Below are 13,758 nucleotides of genomic sequence, written 5' to 3'. Positions count from 1 at the left end.
TATGCTTTTTATGGCATACCCCCTTGGATGGATGGATGATGCCTTAGAACTGCAAATTGCATCTGTCTCTACACATTTTTAACATATCAGTTTGCATGTTGAATTTTCTTTTTAACATTAGCATACTGTATTGCAAATAGCAGCCTCACAGTAATGTAAGGATATCTCAACAGTGAAATGCTCACTGTCTTCAGGACCATAACACTTCCTACAATGGCACATTTTCTAGTAGTATATATTATTTCAGTGACTTTTTTTCCTGAATGTCCACATATAAAGTCTGGATTTATTTTTTTTTTTTTGCTAGGCAGGTGTATTACTTCTACCTGTTCATATTCCGCTGACTTCTTTCTCTTTGGCAATGATTAAATGAAGTGCTTGGGATCAGAAGTAGTTCTGCCATCCTCAGTGATGTCAAAGTAGTTTTGCAATCTAAATAAATTACTTAAACAATATGAAATTTGTGGAATATATGAGAATACAGCAATGAGACTCTCCTTTTAGTTCATAGTGTCTGTTTCTGTTTCAAACCAATTTCTGAGAAGACTGAGGTTTGCTTCCTAAAGAATCACCATCTGTAGAAACCCAGCCATGCTACAAGTATGAGAACATGTCTGAAAAAGCTTCTAGTCAACATTTCTGTTATCAGCAGTAGATATGAAAGATTTCTGCTTGGACTTATTTTATGTTCATTTATTTCACATTCCATTTATGCCAGTAGGACACCTTGCTTTATCACTTATACAGTCTGTGATTTTCTGTTTGATCTTTTTGGACGGAGAGGAAATGGTTGGTTTTGGCAGACTAAAGGGTGGGTTTTTTTTTTTTCTGGGGTGTATTCTGAGGCCTGTATGCCAATACAAAGATGGTTGCATCATCCTCTTGTGCAAATTGGTAGAGCTCCTATGACTTAAACGATTTATAGTATTTATAGGACTAAACGACTCTATTTGGCTGAATCACTGTGACTTTCTCAGAGCAGAGACAATGATTGTTTACTCTTATTTGACAGCTGTGGTGTGTCTTGAGATGTTTTTAGTCTTAACATTTTTGTTTCTGGCATTGTTAAAGGAAAGGAAAAACCTGATTTTTGGTGGAGTTCTCTGGCCTCTTAATGCCTGTTTTTCAGAAATGGAGTTGACTCTTCTATTCCCCCTTTGGTTCGGTTTGGGAAAGAAATCTCTCTGGAAGCAATTACTTCTCTCAGCTCTTTTAGGCATTATACCCATGTGGGTTTTCTCTAAGTTAAAGTTCCATCAGTTCCAAACAACATATCGGTGATATGTTGTTCCTGAAAAGGGGTTGTTTTAGGCTCTTAAGCCAGATTTGATAAGCAAATTTAGCATTCACAAACTGCTGTAATTGTGCAGATAGATCAGGTAATGGCAGATACTAATTTCCATTTAGCTATTATTACCTCTTTCAGACTTGTGCTTCTATCTGCAGGTGGGAAGTATTGTTAGAATTAAAGATGCCTGTGGCAATTATCTGGATCTTTCAAATTTTCCCCCTTTACATGTATGCAATACTCTAAGGACTAGTTTGGAAAGGAGTTTTGATAGGCAATCATTTGTTTGTCTGAAATTCAGGATTTACCATTTACATTCCAAATTCTCCTACCCCAGGAAAGAAAGCTTTCATTTGTGGTACATAATCCATGCTGATGCATAAGGGTAAATTTATACTGCAGTTTCTAGACATGTAGACGTATTTGAGATGATTGCTTTAAACTAACTCGCTTAGATACTGATGGCAATGTAGGCTACAGCAGGAGAAAGTGGACTGCAGGGTAGCTGCTAAAGTGTTCACCAACTTCTCAGATTTTATGGGATGCAGTATTAATTAAACAGTATTTGATAACATAATAGAAATATTTAACTGAAGTTGAAGGAGGCGGACAAAAAACATTGCCTGGTAGGTTAAAAAAGAGGTAAGTGATTATAAAAAATGATGGACAAATTACTCAGAAGAAAAATAGTAGGTTCTGTAGTTGTTGGGGCTTGAAACTGGAGCTAATGAAAGACAATGTTTAGGTCTCATGTTGGAGGGCTGAGAGTCCTGGTGATAAAAGTACCCAGCTTTTTTTTCCTTTATCCTGACATTTCCTTTGTTCTAACATTTTCCATCCCTAGTGGCACAAGATGAAATTGGCAACCCACTGGTATTGCTACAGGGAGAAATATTGACCAAGACTGAAATTTTTTTCAGTCAGTATTGCCTAATCCACCCTCCCTTTAATTTTCAATCAATCATACTTCTTTTTATTTCAAAATGTTTTTTCCATTCTTGTTATTTGTATCATACATCTCCTAGTACAGTTTTGTAAGAATTTCCATGCATTTTTTAAATTTCTGCTTTCAAACTCATAAAACTTCTCCTTTGCATCAAATGTTCACTGTCCCCTATTAGGGACAGAAGTTTTAAGCTGCTCTCAGCACAAAAGCTGTCATGGTCCTGTGAACATTTGCAGGCAAAATGCGGCCCCTCTTGTTCAGGGTGGGGCTAAAGGTGATGGCCAGGAAAGTCCTTGTATCCCTAGTGGCTATGGGAAGAGTAGAGATGCCATATAGGATGATCATGAGGGAAAGCAGGCTGACAAGTAAGCTACAACAGTGTCTGGGAAGCTGTATGGAAACAGAAATGGGAGTGGCAGAAAGTTGCCTAAGAGCAGCCAGGAGAATATGGGAAGCAGGAGAGGGGCAGAGAGCTTGGGGATAGGGTATCTGGAATGCAGGTGGTGGAATGAAGCTGTATATCTGCTAAAATAAAAAAGGCGTGTGGCTGAGATGGGCTAGGTAGGGCAGTTAGTGTGCTCTGGGTGTTAGTGTAGGCAGCACCATGAGATGTTGCTGGCTCGTGGTCAGCTTGTTGTCCACCAGGACCCCTAGGTCCTTCTTTAAAGAGCTCATGTCCAGCCAGTCAGCCTCCAGCCTGTACTGGTGTTGGGGTTATTCCTTCCCCTATTCAAGAGTTTACATTTCCCCTTGTTGAACTTCCTGAGGTTTCTGTTGGCCCATTTCTCCAGCCTGTCAAAATCCCTCTGGATGGCAGTGCGACCCTCTGGTGTATCAGCCACTCCTCCCACTTTTGTATCATCTCCAAACTTGCTGAAGGGGCACTCTGCCCCATCATCCAGGTCATTAATGAAGATGTTAAACAGTATTGGCCCCAGTATTTGTTGTGGGACACACCACTAGTGAGTGGCCTCCAGCAGGACTTTGTGCCACTGACCACCACCCTCTGGACCTTTTATAGCCTTTGCTTTCTGTCTGCAAGCCTAATTTTGTCATTACACATTTTTTTTCTACTTCTGGCTCTTAAAATGTGTTCATAGTGATACCATGGGCCAAAGCCTATGCTTTTCAAGTTGGCCTGGACAAGTTCTACTGGACAAGTTCTGAAAACTGAACTGCAGGAAGCTGTAAGGGAAAAAGATGCAAATAGGGGAAGGAAGATGTGAGTGCAGGGTGTAGGTGTGAGATAAAACATGAGACTCAAAGGATGAAAAATTGGGGGGCAGGAGGCAGGGGAGAAGCTGCCTAGCCTGACCAAGTAGAGAAGTGAATGGTGAGAAATAACCATTTCCCCAGTTCCTGTAGAGTTGGGGCACATGAAGTAATAAGAACTTCTGTGTGACGTTTCAGTTTTATTTTGAACATCATGTGACTATAGGAAACTATAAAACCCAGGAAACAACATTATATTCTTATAAATCCCCTGATTTGCAAGTCCACTTACTAATGCATTCAAGTTGAGTCTTCTGTTTCCATGCACTTGCATTTAGCTTATAGTACTTCCCAGAGTCTACCGGTATATCTGATACCTATGCACTTTTATTTGTGTTTACCAGTTTGAAGGAACCATCAGTGGAAAAATAAACACATAATGAAACAAAGTTAAGCCTCCCTGTAAGAACTGAAGAATAAGAGGCAATGTCACACAAAGTGTGTGTGTCTTCAGCAGGATACAAAATCCTCTTCTGCACATCCCTTGAGGTTTTCAGAGAAACAGGGCACAAAGTTGGCTGCAGTACAGTTATTATTCACTGGAAATAAAATCACTTGAATACAAATTATAGAGCATTACTTTTCAATACATGAAAAAGGTTGATTTTTAATGTAGTTCAATACCTCATTTAATATTTTTAATCAGTTTTGGAAAGCCTTCAATATCTTGACACACACTGAAGCTTATAATTTTTTTTTAATTGTTTTAATGAGAATAACTTGGGTAGACCTGTGTGTAGAAAGGTAGCAGTTACTCATTTGGGAATTTAATCTTTAGGAGCCAGGTTCATCAGTGTTAATTAGAATCCATACCCAACCTCCCAGTCCTTCCAGAATTATCATACTGCTCCGTAGAAATGATAGCTCGTCATCTCAAGTACTGCTATTTCACATTTTGAACTACTTAGAAATTATACTGCTGTAGGTAAAAACCCACTGTATTGGATAGAAGGGCAGAGAAATTTGATACCAGCGTAGAGAGGAAAAGAGGCAGGAAAATCAAGTGCCTCTCTTTTCTAAAATTTTTTTGAGTGAGACAATAAGAAAAACCTAACATGGCAAATCATAATCTTTATATCTGAATTCTGTTTCTGAATTTCATCTTATAGGCTGCATGCTGCTTTTTTATTACATTGAAGAAGCCTTATCTATTGTCCTTTGCTTACTTCTCTAAGGGTTATGGAGCAAGGAAATAGAGGTTGTATTCAAGAATGACTAGTAGTCTAACGGTAAAAAGGATAGATTTGGTTCTGTTAACTTTGGGAACACATTCATGTGAAATGTAGATAAGGTCATCATGAGGACATGTTCTTATTCCACTTCACGGAGTACTTACACAACTTCTGCAGCAGAAGTAATGCACAATAGATTAAATGTTGAATTTTTTTTTTTATTTTTGCCCTGATCTTACTCAGGCAAATTCCTATTTGCCTGAATAAGATACTCTCTGCAGTCATTCTCATTCGAGTGGCTATATATAGCTATCAGCATCTGGCACACACGCTATCAAGTGTTCTTTAAATCTGCAATCTTTTCTTTGCCTATCAGTTCTATCCCCATATATTAATGGAAGGCAAAAAAAAAACCTCACAACTCTTCTCTTCCTCTGAAAAAACCCTCCCAAATATGGACTTAATGTCAGTAATTTGTTCAAACCCAGACTCTTTTAAGGAGAGATTTGGTGCATAGCACGTATAACAAGTAGTTCCATTCCAGTTTAAAATTGAAGGTGGAAGTTCATGTGTGAAAAAACAAGTGCAGCTACATGTCATTTGACAATAGAAGCTCCAGTGTAGACTAAATTGGGAAGATAGTCATGATCAGTGCGTGCTTCCCCTGGAAATACCACATATCTGGATCTACAGGAAAGTAGAGGGGAAACGGGGTCTCACAAGGAAGGAAAAGGGTTTAGAGGAGATCTGAGTAAGTGCTTTTCCTCAGAGGCACGACGCCACCTTCCCCTTGGTGCAATGGAGCCTGTTGAACTGTTGCAGGACTAAGAGTTGAATCCAGTTTTTTCTTCTCTGCTTCCCAGGGTGTTCAGTTCTGTCCCAGAAACTCAGAAATGAGAATAGAAGAGCAGTTGAAGATGCTTTTAGATAAAAAGGGAGGGAGAGATTGAATGCATTAGCAAAAACGTCCAGACTTCTTCCGGCACCGTTTTAGGATGCGCCCAAAGAGACTGGAGGCATAAGCGCAGAATTAAGTGTGTTGATACTCTTCTACCATTTATCAACTTCATTGAAGAATTGCAGTGCTTGAGAAGCCAGTTAGCAATCACAGCACTTGAGTACTGTAAGTACTGTAAGTATGAGCCAGTTGTAGATGTTTTCTTTCCCAGATGTTCATGGGAACGAGTTAGCAAGCTGCATTTACAAGAAGACACAGCTCAATTCATCCCTGTAATGGTACCACTGACCTTCCCCCCAAATAAAGGATATTTTCCCACATTAAACAGGAAGAACCGGACAACAAGAGCAGTGTGGTGCAAAGATCCCTGCTAGTCGTGGGTTATTCAGGACCTTCGAGTGTGTCTGTGGGAGGGCTGTGCATTGCTGCCTGTTTTTATGTAGGAGAGTTCAACAGACTAGGACTGCAAAGAAAGAGTGTATTAAATAGACAGAGTGGTGTTTGAAACGCTCTTAACAAACACAGCAGAGACCACAATGCGCAAAGATGGATGTTTGGTATAGTTGTCAAATTGTGACACAAGCCTCTGCCTTTCTCGGGTTCTGCAGTCGCTGAGGCACACAGCAGCTGTGTGTGCGGGCAGTTTCATTGAACACAGTGGGCCTAACCTCTCCGGTTATTCTTGCATGGCAGCTCTTGTAGAAGGGAAATACTGTTTAGACATCTTTACTTGACTCTTAGAGCTCCCTAGTTTTACTGTTTCTACCCTCACTGAAACAAGTTTCTTTTCCCTTTTGAATGAAATATCAAAATCTTTTTCTGGGAAAGCACTAGCTAAACTTATCTATAGGTTTTTGAAAATAAATAATTTATTTACTTTGAGCCTAAAGTTTTCTGTATGGACTGATTACCATATGGTATGTGCTATGAGTTTGTTGCTATGGTGAATCACTTGTTGTTCCTTATTGTTTTTCACTGGTAGGATGACTATCATCAGAGAAAAATCTCTTGAAACTGGATGTAAGCTTATGATTGTCAAGGGAATTCCTTAATGTATGCACCTGCCTTTTTGCAAGTTTTCGCTGAGGTTGTTTTTTTCTAATTATTGAAAAAATATTTTGAGTAGTTCATTGGAGTCTCCATAAGTCAGATCCTCCCTTTGATAAAACTGGTCTTTCCATCTTTTCAAAAGTTGGAAAAGTAACCACTTTTGGGATAAGGAGAGCTCAATGGATGTAGGAATATGGTTCATTTATTCCTCTTGCTTCCTCCCCTGCTCCCCCAGAGTGGATGGTTTGGTTTATGAATCAGCTCTGGAGTTTATACAAAAGTGCATGCATAAAAATGTCCACAACCCTGTATAATTGCTTCTTTAGTTCCTTTTGGTAAGCCCTAAAGTTATTGATGAAGGAAATAAGATTTCTAGAACTACAAAAAGCAGTTTTTAATTGCACATTTTGTCTGATTTTTTGAATCCATTGTAGTGCTTATGATGATGATAACTGGATGTAATAAAAATCCTCCCTATCAGAAACAAAGTAGTCTAATAGACCTCCTTTGTGAAATGCACCTCAGAAGATACATGGCATTGCTATCACTTTTCCACCTTTGGCCCCATTAACATGGATTGCTCCCAGGCCTGTAAGGGTATTTGGCAGTTGGAGAAAGCAGTCCTTTTCTGGATGTGGCTGCAGGAGCTGTGTGCTGCGGCACAGCGCTCCTGCAAGCACAAGAAGCTGTCCTCAGTGCGAGGTTTCAGCTGAGCATCTCCTCCCCATCTGCTTCGTGGCTCCTTAAACAAAGGAGTGCTTAGAAAAGGCTAGGGTACGGACAGAGAGGGAGGGTGGGCTTGCTGTGGAATTCAGATTACCAGTGAAATACTTAGACACACTCTGCTTCTCAGACCTTACATTGCACAACACTAGAGCGTTGTATCAGTGTGCAGTCAGGTATGGAGTCCAGGCCCTTGTTGCTCCTGCAGAGCAGTTATTAATGCCAACTCACATTCTCCTTTCCAATAGTTATAGCAGGGTAGAGCATTTCTGTCTACTCTTTGTCTTCACAGCAATCTACAAGGGATCATGTAGGATGTAAAGGTGGTTTAGGATTTTTTTTTTTTTAAATATCCATGAAAAATATTTTACTGCTTTGTTCTGTAGTTTCCCCAGTCTTTCATGAATCAGAGTGACATGAAACTGTCACCACTGAACATACTCATGGGGGTCAGTTATGACTGATGAGCAAGAGAACCAAAGGAAAATACAGCGAGCTTCACAGATCACTGTTAATTCCAGCTAAATAAATAATGTATATGTGCCACTTGACGTAGAAGGTTAAAGAGGTCAGACCTCCAGTAATTGTTGTAAATGCATCCAGCCAGTCCAGAAGCAGTTAAATTCTTTATTGTTGGTCACATATTCACTTACAGTAAATGAAGACAAATATACCCTTAAATATCTGCATGTAGCATACTTTATTCACCCTGCACGTCGTAAAGTTGTCATTTCCGTAGCACTTCTGAATATGGAAGATCTATCCCTGTGGTATCACAAAATAGCTTCCTAGAAAAGTAATTAACAGAAGGCTTTTTTTTTTTTTTTAAGTTCAGAAAAGATAAATAACATAGGCGTCTGATTTCCTGTCACTCTTGGTTAACTTTCTATGAAAATGGATAGCTTCCAAATTAAAGCAGGCACCGGCCTGTCTGGAGAAAAATGCATCTGTAAAGAAATGCGTACATTACATATTCATGTAGTTCCAAATCTCTTAATTGTATTTTATGTATAACAATCGCATGTTCTGAAATATGGTACCTTTTTTACTTCATGAGTTAAAACCAGCATGCCAGAAAGGCTGAGGTTGCTTCTTACACGGTTTAGGATAAGCATTTCCTTTCCCAAATCCCCTCGTACACGCCCCACTCTCTTCCCTCCCCGTCAGCATGTTTCTCTGAGCCATGGAGGCTCGGTGTGAAGTGGCTTTACACCACGTTTTATTCAGAAGATAAATACACAAAAAGCATTCAGACCAGTGAGCCACAGCGTCAGGAATACTGAGATCCAGCATTTTCTCTCAGAACCAAAAATTGCTATTCATATTCCTCTGCATTTACTGCAAATGGCTGTAAGGGAAGCTTGTGTAGCTAGAAAGAGAGGAAAACCAAGAGTATTTCTTGTTAACTGTTATCACTAGCACATGTTTAGGGAGAGATGAGATTTAAAATGCTCTTTCTGCTTTGTAACTATTTTGAAATGAGATGTTGAAGGTGATGGGGTTTTTTCTTGCACATGCTAGAGATTTAGTATTCAAATACCAGCAGCGTAATCTATTGTTAATCAAATTTTGCATTTATTTAAAGCTATTTGTACAACTGCATTTGGATGCAGAGGCAGGTACAGCTTTATGTGACTGCTACAACTTCTAGACCTGAAGTAGAAAAGGAGAAGACAGCTGAGAGATTATTGATTACAAACATGGTCAAAACCAATATTAATAATATATTTTAATACTATATATTAATAATACATAAAATATATAAAACGGCCATGATTTGGCAGTTATGCATTATTCTCTTAAGAAGCCTTCTCTGATTTTAATTACAATCTCAAGGACATCTGATACAAGAAAACATATTATCAGAGACATCTGATACAAGAAAACATATTAGCTGGTTAATTTCCAGTTTCATGGAAATAGCAGTCTAGAGCGGAAGTATGCTGTCTAGAAAAAAGGCATGGGATGGAGGACCAAGTGCAATGTGAGAGGGACAGTTTGAAAAATACCGTAAGCAGATAATGAATGTCTTTCTTGCGCTAAAATTGTAAATGTTTAGCATGCAGGAAAAGTTAAACGTACATAGATAGAGAGGACATAAGAACGAGCTGGGCCCCATAAGAGTGGAGGAGTCTGAGAAAAGAATTACGTGGGAGCCTAAAGAGAAAAGAATGAAATTATGCTTTGAGAAACCCACCGAAAAGGAGGGGTTAGTCACGTTCCAAATTTTTGTTCTCATGGGAGGACCAAGTGCAATGTGAGACGGACAGTTTGAAAAATACCATAAGCAGCAGTTGTAATTTATGATAAAGTCTGCATGCAAGATCTTTCAGTAGCTTAGAGATGGCTGAGCAGGCCACAAAACTTTAGTTTTTTGCAGCAGTGTGTTTGTTCCCATGAGGAAGCCTTTGGGAGCACCCTTCCTTCCCATGCAGTTCGGCTCCCAGATAGGAACAGACCTATGTCCAGAGGACACCCCTGGCAAAGAATCAAACTGCACAATTGCAGTTATTTCTAAAGAAGCTTGTCCTCTCCAATGAGGATAAAAATTTAGACGGTGGCCATCACCTTCTTCACAGATATGATAACAGGGTCCCGGGATGAAAATGTATTACCCATCTTCCCCCATAAGCAGTATGGCAATATGCACATAGCTGGGCTTGGGTGTAGACGTAGCTTCTGTGAGAGGTGGAAGAGGTGAAACCTCACGCTCACATAGGATGTGCCGAATGTCTGTGAACGCCTCTAGACAGAGATGACATCTTCTGAAACAGCAGGTCTTTTTTTTTTCCCCACTCAGAGGGTTTATAGCTTCTGATAATACCTGGTTGCATTCTCATCAATAAACTGAAAATGCTGTGTCTTTTACTACTGTAATCTCTTCCATTCAGGAATTTCAAAGCTCTTTGTAAGCATTAATGACAACTCTCAAAAGAACATATTAAATCTGGCTACAGAGGAGTTAGCCGAGGTGCAGGCGGATGGGGACACCGTTCTCAATGATGCCGCCAGCAGCTACGCCGCAGACCAGGCGTGCTCCCCTTTGCCCTGTTTGCCAGTGATCTGGGCTGAGGGACCAGCTGGAAAATGATGTGGGAGGCTGGGATAGAGGACAGGATGGCGCACCCGGATCATGCACCTTATCCTGTCCCCAGACCAAGGCTGGACATGCTCGCGGCTGGCCACAGGCCCAGAGCAAGCACAGCCAGGATGAATCGGTGTCAAAGCAGAGAGCCAAACTGAAGAGACTGAACCCCCAATTCTGTGTTCTGATATTTGCACTACAGCTTGCCATGCAGCAGAGCGGCACATGAAACTCTTCCATAACTTTGTGCTGGAAATGGAAGTTAACACAGAAGTGTAAGTAAAGGTTTCTTGCTAAACTCTGAATTAATGTTTCTCACTGTATTTCTTCCTGTCATTTAGGTCACTTGAGGCAGAGACAGTTCCTGAGTGATTATGTCACTTATGGTTTACCACTTCCACCTGAGTTATTCACTGCACATGCTCTACTCGAAATTAATAGGAGTTTTGCCGTAGCATTCAGTGGTATCAAGATCAGGGTTTGACAGGGATGAATATTTCTTTTCTACATTGTATGAACTTCCTTTGGTCAAGAAGATATTGCTTGAGGGAAGACAGCCTTTTTTCTTCAGTCTTTCTGTTTTGTTCCAGAAATGGAGGTGTAATACTCGTGGTTGTTTTTTGACATCGTTATTACTTTGAAGAAAGTCAGCAATAGTAATACAGAATAACAATCGGTGGCAGAAGGTGGCATTTGAATTCAGAAATGCTATGCTGCGTTAATCTATTCACTTCAGGACATATCTTTAGAGCATCAAAGGAGCTTCTCGACCAGTCTGAGGTGCTTGAGTCATTTTTTCTCTCTTATAATTACAGTTTCTAGCTCCCTGTTCAGAATCAGTTTCCTCACCAACTCTTCAGTGAATAAATCTATGTGAGTGATTTCCTGACAGTTGTACATTAGGAATTATGGCATATCCCTGCACATAACTTACAGAACTATCTCAATACACAGAGAAGAGACCATAAAACACACCGAAGGGGGATTTCTCAGATATGCTAATTGCTGCTATATAAAGAGCACGGGATGAAGAGCTGACACAGAGGAAGTTCAACTAAAAAGTACCTGCCACAAATCTTTGAAGGTTCCTGGAGGAGCGCATCATGCTGCTGCCACTTCACAGCAGAGCTCGGCTGAGCGAAGCCTTTGTAGCTCAGCGAGCTCAGGCACGGAGGGCTGGCAGCTCCCTGCAGGCCAGCGCCGTGGCCAGGCAGGGGCTGGAACATGGGTCTGCCACCTCCGGGAGCTGGCATTGAGGGGCTAGCGGGGTCGGCAGTGTACCAGCATGGGATCGATTGCCACCTTCTCAGCTCTTCGCTGCCTGGGTGCAGTGCCCAGGCTGGGTTCTCGTCTGTCCTAAAATAGACCCAAATGCAGGCCTAATTTATTTCTCTTGACATGGACTGGATCGCATTTCCCGCTCCCATCTTCTTGTCTATGAGCTTGGCTCTCAAAGTAAAGCTGCTGTTTTCCCTAGACTGGATTTTTGTGTATTCAGAGCATGGGCTGGTCTACTAATGGACGTCCACTACCTCTTCCTTGAAGCTTAGGTTTCTCATTCAGTGACAGGAAGGTGCTGTCCACATAAATAAGCCTCCAAATTGTTTGCAAAATTTGTACTAAATTGACATCCATGCCCAACTTTGCAAATGAGCTCCATATTTGTAGAGCACCGCAAAATAATTTGCAGCATAGAGGGGGAGATGCAGTTCAGCAAATGTGCTGTAATCAGGTGTGAGTTATACTCTTGTAGCTTTTTTAAATGATACCTTTTATGCACTGACTATAGATAGGTATTTTCGCACTTGGTGGAATGAGGCTGGATGACTGAACTCATTTTAAGTAGGCCATTAAACATTACTGCTTAATACTGATTTTTAGCCATTGCACTTGAACTCTTTGCCTTAGGTTGACCCGGCAGACAGAAAGCAAAAGCGCTGTGCCCCAGCAGCTAGCGGCTGCTCTGCTGCTTCTACAGATACACCTATGCACTTTTTTTTTTAAAACGAGTTTTCTGTACTATCAGCTGTGAAATGCACGTCCTACTAAATATAATAATTAATGTGGAAAGATGAAACCAAATAGTTATTATTCAATAATTTTAGTATAGAATACTTTTTTTTAATAAATCAACTAGACAAATCAAACAGTATAGAAATGAAAAGTGCCTTTGCAGGCCCTGTGGGAAATTCAGTTAATGAACTGAAGAGTATCAGTTTCTAGACAGGCAAGAAAGTCTGCTTATTTTAAATAAATAAATTCAACTACTTGCCTCCTTATTTTAAAATCATGGTTTTGGGCATGATCACATAATATGAACAAAGCAACTTCAGTGCAGCCTGTGTAGTTTGAAACACCAAGCAAAATACAATTAACTTTAAAATGGCAAATTGTAATGCTATTAAAAAAAAAAATCTTCTGCCTTCCGGGTGTGACTATCTTTTAAATGTGATGATGTCACCCTGTGAGCTGTTAAACCATTATCAATGAGCAGGCTGTGCATTTTCTAATGATTACTGTGGAGTTGAAAAAGACTCTATAATGTTCCTTCAGTTTGTTCATCATTTTTGTTTGATAATTGTCCTAAAAATCAATGACAGCTACTGAGTACAGAAATTTGATTGAACCAAGAATAAATATAGGCAGCAATTTAGGCTGTTCTTACTCAATAGGAAAATGTCTTTGGATAATAAGTGGATTCCTATCTAAATTCATGAGTTCTCTTATGACATTTTGGGTTAAGCCTGAAATAGATTAATCTTTTTCTGATAAAGTTGCATAAGCTGTGATTTCTCCGGTGACCACATTTAATTGGATATTAAATAAAGTGCTTATCTTTACACCAACAGGTTTTATAGGCTGGATTTTTTTCCCCCCCCAAACTGTATTTCACAGATTAAGTAACAAGTAGTAGGCACACACACAAAATTATTGATTAAACCGTTATATGCTCAGATTAAAAATTAGCCTTTCTTGATTCAGGTAGGCTTTTGAGGTACATAACTGCAACTGAGGGTTAAATGCACAGGACAGAGGGAAACTGCAGGATGGTGCCAAGAGCCGTGAGGACAGGTCAGCTCTGCATATTCTTCCTTTCCCATATATTCTTCAGCAAATGTAGAGCGGGATGGTTTTCTGTTGGGTTTGACAAGAAGCTTAAATTCCTGATAATGTATTTGAAAAGCTTGAGGCCAGGATTCATTATGCAAGGTGCTGTACAAGCACACAGCGAGAGGTATCCTGTGATAGAGCCTATCAGCCCTG

The 13,758-nt window shown here is 40.1% G+C and overlaps 1 protein-coding gene across 5 annotated transcripts in view; it reads left to right on the top strand.

Annotated features, from left to right (window-relative positions):
- AFF3 (ALF transcription elongation factor 3) overlaps positions 1-13,758 on the top strand; it is a 340,331-nt gene that overhangs the window by 53,952 nt on the left and 272,621 nt on the right. The window lies entirely within an intron of this gene.

This window comes from Nipponia nippon, unplaced genomic scaffold (genome assembly GCF_047370975.1).
Source record: "Nipponia nippon isolate SJK-2023a ecotype South Korea unplaced genomic scaffold, ASM4737097v1 scaffold_2, whole genome shotgun sequence".
NCBI lineage: Eukaryota > Metazoa > Chordata > Aves > Pelecaniformes > Threskiornithidae > Nipponia > Nipponia nippon.
This window is presented reverse-complemented; position numbering and strand designations above follow the sequence as displayed.